Source organism: Pseudopipra pipra, chromosome 2 (genome assembly GCF_036250125.1).
Source record: "Pseudopipra pipra isolate bDixPip1 chromosome 2, bDixPip1.hap1, whole genome shotgun sequence".
In the NCBI taxonomy this organism is placed as follows: Eukaryota; Metazoa; Chordata; class Aves; order Passeriformes; family Pipridae; genus Pseudopipra; species Pseudopipra pipra.
In genome coordinates, this window is record NC_087550.1 from 65,570,467 (window position 1) to 65,580,659 (window position 10,193).

At 38.3% G+C, this 10,193-nt stretch overlaps 1 long non-coding RNA gene across 1 annotated transcript; it reads left to right on the forward strand.

Moving 5' to 3' along the window:
* Positions 1 to 3,036: 3,036 nt before the first annotated feature.
* On the forward strand, positions 3,037 to 4,045 carry LOC135406934 (uncharacterized). Its single transcript, XR_010426588.1, has 2 exons — positions 3,037 to 3,144; positions 3,826 to 4,045. It is a non-coding gene; the product is annotated as an uncharacterized LOC135406934 (long non-coding RNA).
* The last annotated feature ends 6,148 nt before the right edge of the window (positions 4,046 to 10,193 follow it).

A 10,193-nucleotide genomic window follows, 5' to 3' on the forward strand; every position in this document is an offset into this window, starting at 1 on the left:
TTTTCGAGCCAAAGAGAAAAACATCTCTTTTAACTTCCAAGTAACACTTCTGCTTATCCACAGATGGATGCTGGCAGGATTCAGGAGCTGTTTTTCATCCAGAGCAGCTCATTGCCACTGGCAATTATAACTAAAGAGACACTTCATAGATTTTCTGGGGGCATTTTTCTAGACTGTACTGCTTTAGCCTCGAGGCTAAGAAAAAAATTCTGCTCTTTGCCTTAGGAAGTATATACTTATTTTATTTGTTCATGCCTCCTTTTTCCACTTCTATTAATCACATAGATCTAATTGCAGGTTGGGGAGGAGAGATGATAAATACAGCACAAAGACATGAGGCACTTCAAAGGGTTTTCAGCAATAATCCCTCTTCTAATAGTTGTTGCTGCCTACTACAATGCTCTGATCTCTTTTAACTCTCAGTCACCTCAACAACTCAATGTAAACCAGTGGCTCACCTCACTCTCTACCCTTTCTGCTTTGCTAACCTCTGTGTTAGTATGTGAGGCAGAACAAGGGTCACAAGTTTTTATTTTGGTAAGGGAACTCCCCCGAATGTTAGAGTGCCTCTATTTAGTGCCTTAGCTTTGTAAATTACAGCTTATTCTCAATATCCAGGGCAGCATTCATGGTATAAGAATGACACACGAAAAAAACAGGATTAAATACAGCTAAATCAGTATATATGTAACCTCTACTCCCACTTGCAAAAGAGGCAGTTGAGAGGACAAGAGATCATTCAGTATTTAGACATCTGGTTTCATATAAGTGTTAAATCTCTAAGATGAAGATAGCACAAAGGACACTCAAATACAGTGTAGCTACTGAACATGACCAAAACAAAAAGTAAGCATAGATTGAACTCAATATAAGATGTTTTATTCCCTGAATATTCTTAGAAAAAATAAAAAACAATTTATTTGGTCTCTTTGTCTATATGTATAGAAACAGTCTTCAGAAAAATCCTAATTTTGTAATGTGGGATCTTGTACTGAAAATCAATAAAATTGTTCCTTACTAAGTCAGTCTTGGTTTAAAGTTTGTCATGTATAAAGTCTCATGTATATTTTTTGGAGCTGCTGGTCTTCATTATTTAAAAATAAAAAATATGAATATTGAAATTATCCAAAATGTGTATCACTTAATGGAAACTAAACAGGAAATTAAATGGGTGAAAAGAGATAGCCAAAAATTAACAGGAGACTCATTTGAAGTTTGCAAGTATTCTTTAGAGTTCTTTTAAAATGAGTTAATAAAATTTCTATAACTCCATTTCACCCACGCAAATCAAGGCCTTCTGGAGCACTGAGTATATCCAAAATACGGAATTAGCTGCCAAGCCTTTCAAGAAAGAAATGGGGTTTTCTAAAGGAAACTACTAAATGCAATTACTGGGTTCACAGATCTAATAAGAATTCCTGAAATGAAAGTTTCTTTCAGTGTTTCAATCATAGACAATGTACTTGCAGAAATAAAAAATCTATGGTGTGGGAATTATGATGAAACCAAGAGAGATATGTTTTTTGGTTCTCAATTTGAAAATGTTGCTTTGTTCAAGTTTAAAAAATAGTGGAAGAAATTACAGTTGCTTACTTTTAACAGTGGCAGCACATTCCTTGGGTTTTCATCCACTTTTAGTTCATGTGTTTGTTCATTCTGAAATTCATCCCTCTTACAAAGAGTCAGCATATTCAATACTATGTGACATAAATGCTTGGAGTCCAGTTGTGCGCAATATTTGTCACAGACCTTCAAGCAAGTACTTTGGTCTTAGAATCATAGAATCATAGAATCACCTAGGTTGGAAAAGACCTCCAAGATCATCAAGTACAACCCTTGATCCAACACTGCCGTGGTTACTAGACCATGGCACTGAGTAAGTCAGTGCCATCTCATCTTACAAACCAGTCTCATCTTACAAACCTCCAGGGACGGAGAATCCACCACTTCCCTGGGCAACCCATTACAATGTCTGATTACTCTCTCTCTAAAAAATTCCTTCCTAATTTTCAAACTAAACCTCCCCTGGCAGGGCTTAAGATTGTGCCCTCTTGTCCTACTGCTGGTTGGCTGGCAGAAAAGACCGATGCCCATCTGGCTACAACCTCCTTTCAGGGAGTTGTAGAGAGTGATGAAGTCTCCCCCGAGACTTCTCCAGGCTAAACAACCCCAGCTCCCTCAGCCTCTCCTCATAGGACTTGTGCTCCAGTCCTTTCACCAGCCTCGTTGCTCTTCTCTGGACCTGCTCCAGCACCTCAATGTCCTTCCTGAACTGAAGGGCCCAGAACTGGACACAGTACTCAAGGTGTGGCCTCACCAGCGCTGAGTACAGGGGAAGAATCACTTCCCTGGTCCTGCTGGTCACACTGTTCCTGATCCAGGCCAGGATGCCATTGGCCTTCTTGGCCACCTGGGCACACTGCTGGCTCATGTTCAGCTTCCTGTCAGTCCAAACTCCCAGGTCCCTTTCTGCCTGGCTGCTTTCCAGCCACTCTGTGCCCAGCCTGTAGCACTGCTTGGGGTTGTTGTGGCCAAAGTGGAGGACCTGGCACTTGGCCTTGTTGAACCTCATCCCGTTGGAATCAGACCAACTTTTCAGCTTGTCCAGGTCCCTCTGAAGAGCCCTCCTGCTTTCCAGCAAGTCAACACGCCCCCCAGACTTGGTGTCATCTGCAAATTTGCTGATGGTGGACTCAATCCCCTCATCTAAATCATCAGTAAAGATATTAAATAGAACTGGGCCCAACACTGATCCCTGGGGGACACCACTGGTGACTGGCTGCCAACTGGATGCAGCCCCGTTCACCACCACTCTCTGGGCCCGGCCCTCCGGCCAGTTCTTAACCCAGCAGAGAGTGCCCCTGTCCAAGCCGTGGGCTGCCAGCTTTTTCAGGAGTATGCTGTGGGAGATGGTGTCAAAGGCTTTGCTGAAGTCCAGATAGACCACATCCACAGCCTTCCCTCATCCATGTGTCTTGTGCTAGATCACAACTCCAAGGTGGATTACATCACATATAAGTGCTAAAAATAGAATGCCTAAACCTCACACAGGAAAGGAGTCTCTCTAAGTCTGAAGTGGCTGAATAGACTACAATTCCATTTTGAACGCCTGACTTAGACAAATACACTGTGTTCGTAAGTCAGGTGAATTATAGGCTTATTTTTTTTCTGCTTATTGCTGTTGTTAAAGTAATGCAATGGGCCAAAAATCTTCCCCTTGATTGTACAAGCATGTTGCCAAACAATGCTAAAAGCAGTTCAATGCATGATGCAGTGAAAGCATAATATATGAATGTGGAACCTGGAATCTGAAATGAGATCTAGGGTCTGCTGGATAAGATTTTTCACTGCATTTTTTTCTTCTCTTACTGTCCATGAGAAGTTGAAACATATGTAGATTTTTAGTCTCCTATGGCAGAGGATTCAGGCCTCAAATTTGTTAAAAAAAATGGTCCAACTGGATAGCAGAAATCAGGTTTGCTATCTAACCAAAGGCACATGGTTCATCCACGTGCCTCTGACTCAGAGGACCCACTACCCCATGTGAATATCACTTACATTTGTCAAGCTGATGAGTTTGGAGCACAGGGAAGCCTGACAGAAACCCACCTGTGACAGCCAGCATATTTAGTCTCTTGAAAGACTGTATGATTTAAAAAGTATTGTCATGCCCTCACCAGAGGTTTCTAATGTGGCTAAATTTCTTTTAATATCTTTGAGCCCAGTCATGAAATCCTGAGAGCCCTTTCCCAATTGTACTGCCATACAGTTAACCTACGACAGCAGGACACCAAGGTATCTTTTCTCACTTGCTATTCCTTCTAGACCACACTATCAAATTGAGAACCTTCCCAGCACTTCAGCTGAAGGCAGAAGGAGTTTTTTGGGAACAAAGAGAGAGAAGGAACACTAGGGTAATTTTCTGTAACTGGAATGGAAGCAGAGTGCTGGACTTCACTCAACATTTTCAGCAGTATGGTATGTAAGGACTCAGCACCAGGCTCTCATTATTTATATAATAAAACCAAGAAAGGCTGAAAAATCACTGACTCTGTGGAAGCTTTCCCCTTGCTTTGAGCCAGACAGCTTGAGATCACAAGTTTTGCTGCTGATGCAAAGTAGCTTGTTCTCCTGTTTCTCACCTCAGCTGGTAACTACCAGGTTAAACATAAACCGTTAGAGTCACCAGATCCACAAGTCCCCGGGCTCCTACTGGCTTCCTCTGAGTTACTCCACAGTAAGCCCATACCTTTAAACCTGTCAGCACAATTTAACTTATTTTAGGGTTGCAAGGCCCCCATACCCCATATAAATATTCTGATACCTGCTGCTGTTTGTTTTACTCCACAGTTTCCTGACAGGGACAACCACAAGACTACATTTAGTTCAGCCTTCACAGCATTTATTTCCCACTTCACACAAATGTCAAGAGGTATGGAACTGAACTTGCCAGTGATTTATAAGTATGAAATTCAAGTTTGTCCTTTAGTTGTAACTCTGATGTGTCTGAGTATTAGAGTTGTATCTGTGTGTATATCCAGTGCACTGAAGCCATTAATTCCTTGGGTGGTCCAGGAACTCCCCAGCTAGATAACAGTCTGGTCTGGGACAATAGATCAATCTAAAAATAGGTGACTGCTTCAAATCTCACTATGTTCACAAATGTTTGACTGACTGATAGAGAAGCTCTCCAGGTAGAAATGTTGGGCAAATCGAGACATTACCCAATTGGTCCTATTGTATTAGTCCAAGTCTTACACTTTGTACTGACAAACATCTTGATTGTAGTGTCACAAAGGTTCACAGCCAACTCCTGCTCCGTAATTTATGAAATAATGCATAGTTGATTATAAACAGTCAATAGAAACACAAGAGTCTTTTGTGTGTAGTTATGATATTTAGGAGATGTTTTTATGTAGTTTAGATAATTTATAGACTGGTAATGTAGGACCATGACCATCTGGATTATGAGAAAAGAGCAGAACAGTGATCTGTTGAAACTCACCTTATCAAGATGAAGACATCATTGCAAGGACACTTGCAACTGAGACTCCTTTTGACACCAAAAAATGACCAACCATTTTGTCCAAGAGCAATGATTTGCTGTGCAAGTATTACATTTTGGTAGGAGCTTTGCTTTACCAGAATCAGAGTCCTACTAATCTTAAGGTGTCTGCAACTGTTTGGGAACTGGTCTGGTTTTGTCACCCCCAATTTCCTTTGTCAGAAGAAATTCTGATCCTATGCTTAATAAGTTAAATTGCCTATTCTGGGATTAAAAATCAACTTTTTGATGTCCAGTTTCAGCATAGCAGCCCATCAGAGGCCTTTAGGATCCTTAATTATATAAGAACATTGCTTTAAATGGCCTGAGACCAAATCTTATGGCAAAAACTGATTTGTTCAATCCTTTGAGTTCAGTTCCACTTGCCAATACCTGCTATCAGTTTCCATTAAAAATTGATGCACTTGTCATATTTTTTTTTTGTCAGTAAAAATATATTAAAGTGACTTCATCTGGTTTCCTAAAGTCTACAAGTCATCTATTGCTGCCATCTCTTTGCTTAAGCAAAATTACACAGGTCAAGGACCAGACTCTAGACTAACATATCTTCCTCTTACATGTAATGATCATTGTGGAAAATGTACAACCATGGCATTACTAGTGCTCAACAAACAGATCCTGGATTTCATCAGAATGATGAAATAAATCCACAGTAAAAAAAGCAACAATCAGGAAGCAGAATTTAGGCAAAGATAAGAAAGCATCATGTTGCATAATTTCAGAACACAAAGACATCTCTGGAAACCAGAGCACATTGCAGGACATTGTTATATATCCTTCAGTTCTATATAGAACAACAAAAATGCGAAATCTGGAAAACTGCAAACACCCTGTTCTGTTCTTTGGCCTGCCTACACAAATCTATTCTTCACATTTTGCACGATCTTACTTCCGTGATCAGTATGTGGATTTTTATAACCATAAAGATTTATAGTCCAGTAGAACATATTCCTAGGAAAACTCTTTTAAAGTGTATTGAGAAGAATTATGTGAGCTGGACAAGCCAACAAGTAATGTACCTGAATTTTCTTTAGGTTTTGGAAAGTTGGCAGTGTTCAGCACCCCAATTCAATTTTAGGTACAGAAAAGGCCTTTACGGTATATTTCAGTCTAAAAATAAAAGTATTTGTTGAAGTGAAAGTGTTCTAAAAAGTGCTATAAAATAAATTGAAAGGCCTCAGAATTAATCCAAAGAAAGAAACCTGCATCTCATCTTTCTGTTCTTCTTACACGCATCACAGAGTAAAGAATGCTCCACACCAAGAAGAGTCCAGAGAGAATAAACAATCTAAATGACACTTTATAAGTAGTAAAGGCAATGGAAACAGGCTTTAAGTGATGGAGATTCTTTGTTTTGTTTCTGGAAAAAATTAGAAATTACAAACCTCCAGAACTGTGGCATGGAAAACTGGTGTCTGCAGTAACCTTTTGAGAATTTTGGCTTTAAACAAAGCATTTCCAGTACTTGATGAGTTCACCACAAGATAGGTCTAATCCAATCCTGATGTAAATCAACTGAAGTCCATGGAATAATTCGTTTGTACCTTTCTCTCCCCTGTTTTTTTCTTATTTTGTACATATTCACCTTTCTTCCTCTATTCACCCAGCCTGAGTTATCTCTCTAGATACAGCTCTACACAGCACTCACAGTGCTGTAAGAGCTATGCTTTCTCACCCTTTCCAGATGTGATTCTCCTTTCCCTTTCAGATCCAGTTCTCTCTCTTAATGTGACTTAATTCTAGATCAGAATTTCATGACATCCCACTTTCAAACATTCTGACAAGTCCAAGAAAGAAGGATGTTTTAGAAAGACAAGACATTTCAAGGTATCAGATAAACTTTGACTAGCAGCCAAGAAAATGGTTCTGCTACCAGCTGTGGTCATCTGCATGGTTGTGTTTAGCAATGTTATCATTAAGGCTGGAGCTGTAGAAAAGGAGGTTGATGTTCAAAGCAGCCTGTGTCTGAATAGCTTGTGGTTATGTCTGTTCTAGTAGCTGGCAAAACACAATATGAACCTGTAAGTTCTGTAATTTAATGACAGGGTAGAATGAATGAGATCTAAAGAGTCCTGTAACTAAGTGGATGTAAGGTCTTGCTATCTCAGGCTAAAGTGCAATAGTTCTATAGTGGTATAAGTTTATAAATACTACAAATTCTGATATATTGAAAATCCCTTATCATGCTTGTCTTCTGCCTGCTACAGCAAACATGTCAAATTCCTTTGATGTTTCCTCATGTTATAATGACTTTTGCCCTCTGATTGATAGACCTATTCATCACTACCCTTTCTTGCCACACTGAATGTGTACACACTGTGCCAAATTTATTTCCCTCAGCTCATGATGCTCCCCACTTGCATCCTACTGGGAATGAGGGGGAACAACAAGTTGATCAGTCTAAAAATCTTGTTCAGCATGTGACATTCAGAATAAAGGCCCAGGTATGACTAAATGTATTAGTGATTTCAATGGCTGAAGCTTAAATGCCTCAGTAGCTCACGCAGAATGAACTGAAAAATGAAAAGAAGTTCGTATATCAAAGAAAACAGTTAAAAATACTATAAAGGCGTGAAAAATTCTCACCTTCAGGGGATTCTCAGCCATAAACAGTCAATAATGTAGGTAAGTCACAGGTATCCTGGAGAACAATTTCAAGTGTCAGATCAGTACCATCATTGAATTCTAAAAGAGTTCAAGTGTCCTAGCTTAAAAGGAAATCATATTAATGGTGCAGGTCTGGAAAGGAAACATCATGTAAGTGGGGGTAAAAAAGTGAGTAGGATGAGATATATGGCACATTTCAGCAGCTTCTACTCAAACTCTAGTTTTCACGACTGTCACAGTTTAATGGTAGAAGTAAACAGTATCTGTCTACTAGTGATGTCTCATAGAATGGAAACTAACTTGTGCTAGAAAGTGGAAAAGTAACTAAAGATGTTTGATAAGAAATAGCAATAATTTGGACAGTGTAGTCTTTCACAGGAGATCTGTTTTCATGTCAAGGTTTTTAGCATCTGGACTTTTTAAAACAAATCTAAGAAGTTTATGCCTTAGATTTGTATACTGCTTAGGTTTAGATATCTACATCAGGGCTAGAGACAGGTATCTTTTTCAAATGCTTCTGAAATGAAAAAACCTTAAATTTGCTTCTCCTCCTCAAAAATAGCATAGTCAGGGCATTCAGCTCAGTGAAGAGAAGAAGGATGATCTGAGTTCATTCAATATGAAGTTTGATTCTGATATCACAGTTACATTTATGACTTAATATTATTTTCATTAGATAGTAACTGCACCCCCTTTCCTGCTCCCCTTCCTCCAGAAACTTGTCTTTTATTGGTGCATGGTAATCCAATTTCTACAGGAGGGACTGGGAAAAGCCTCATGTGCATTTTCTCATCATCTCATAGTGGGGCTGCTTTTGTGCTCTTGGAGTATGAGGTTCAAATTCCTTTTTTTTTAATGTCACAATATCTTGGACATGCGATCAATGCAACTAAGGTCTTTCTAGATTACTTTTATAGATCTAGATGCATAGTTTTACGTTTAATGTTCTTGGGTACCTAAGCATTGTATGGAATAGATTTCTTTCCCTGTAACTAACATCTGTGGTATGTTTGAAGTAATTTCAGACTTTTACTACTTGATTCCATAGCAAACATGTTACTGAGTCACTAAACTAAAAGACTGTAAAAGAAGCATGATAGCATATAATAAATAAAGTAAAATATTTATTTTTCCTTATTTGAGCAATATAGGTTTGAAACTAACATAATAAAAATTATAAAAGTAAATTAATGAAAATTAGTAATAAATCTTCTGCAGATGTCAATGTTTTTGTGAAAAAAAAAGAAATGTTTGTAAAGGAAAAAGCAATTTTGTAGGAATCAAAATTTATTAGTCAAATGACTTAGTAGATATTTTTACTTTAAAGAAGGACTTCCTAAGGGCTGCAAACTGATACGTTTGAAAGTGGATGTTGATGAACTAGGAAATCAAACACTATTAAATTAGACTATCACACAGAGTATGTGTGTGTATTTAAATATTTACTTAACATTTAACAGACCCTCATAATCCTCTCTGCTTAAATTATGATACTTGGCAAATGAGCCATATGAACCAAACAAGTCAACAAAACCCTCCCCAGTTTAATCAGTTTCTTTTTATGCCAAATCTATTTCCCAACTTTTCAAGCACTGCCCTACTATACAAGATACCAATAATCTCTAACAAGATCTATGGTAATTTTTGCCAATCAAAGTTATGTATAATTTATACTCTGAAAGTGCTCTGCGTTGCTGAGTAAGATCTGTTACTATAACACAGATACTGTCTCCAAGACAGTGAATTTAAAACATCTGTGTAATCTTTGTATGGTATGTAGAAATTCATCCTCATGCAGATATCTTATCTCAAGGTAAGAAGGAAAGGGGAAATGGAGGAAGTGTCAACAAGATGGGTGGCTGGTGCCACAAATATTGGTGTAATATAATAACTTGGACTTGTTCAGAAAGATAAGGCAAGAAATGGGATGCCATTAACAAAGGACACAAAAGGTAAGAATATCCTATGCAGTAAAAAAGTTGAAAAGAGAAGAAACAAGTCAGTCAGCTACTCAATAAAAATATCTGGTGATACTGAGACTGCTCAAGGGTTTTATGCCTTCAGTCTTCACTAAGTCATTGTGTAGGGATCTGTCAGGCAGCAAACACGTTTAGCAGCATTGGAAACATAAATAAAACAGAAATGTTAAGGCATATTTAAGAAAGTCAAGAGTTGGTTGGGCCCAATGTAGTTCATAAAAGCAGACCTAGAAAAATGTCTCACATAAATCCCAAATTGCTAGCATTATCTTTGAGCCCAAAGAGACTGACAACACTTTTGTTTAAAAAGTGAAAAATGAAGGAACAAAGGAATAACAGGCCAAGTGCTTTAACATCAACTTTCAGAAAAACATCAAAAGATAACAAGGAATGATAAAGCCACCAAGATCAACTTGTCAACAAGAAACAGTATCAGAATAATTTAATATATTCTTACAAAAATTTAAAGAATTTTTTGGGTAGGTAATATGCATAGCTGAATGTCCTCACTTTCCATAAGGAAATAAAGGAAGAATATAAGC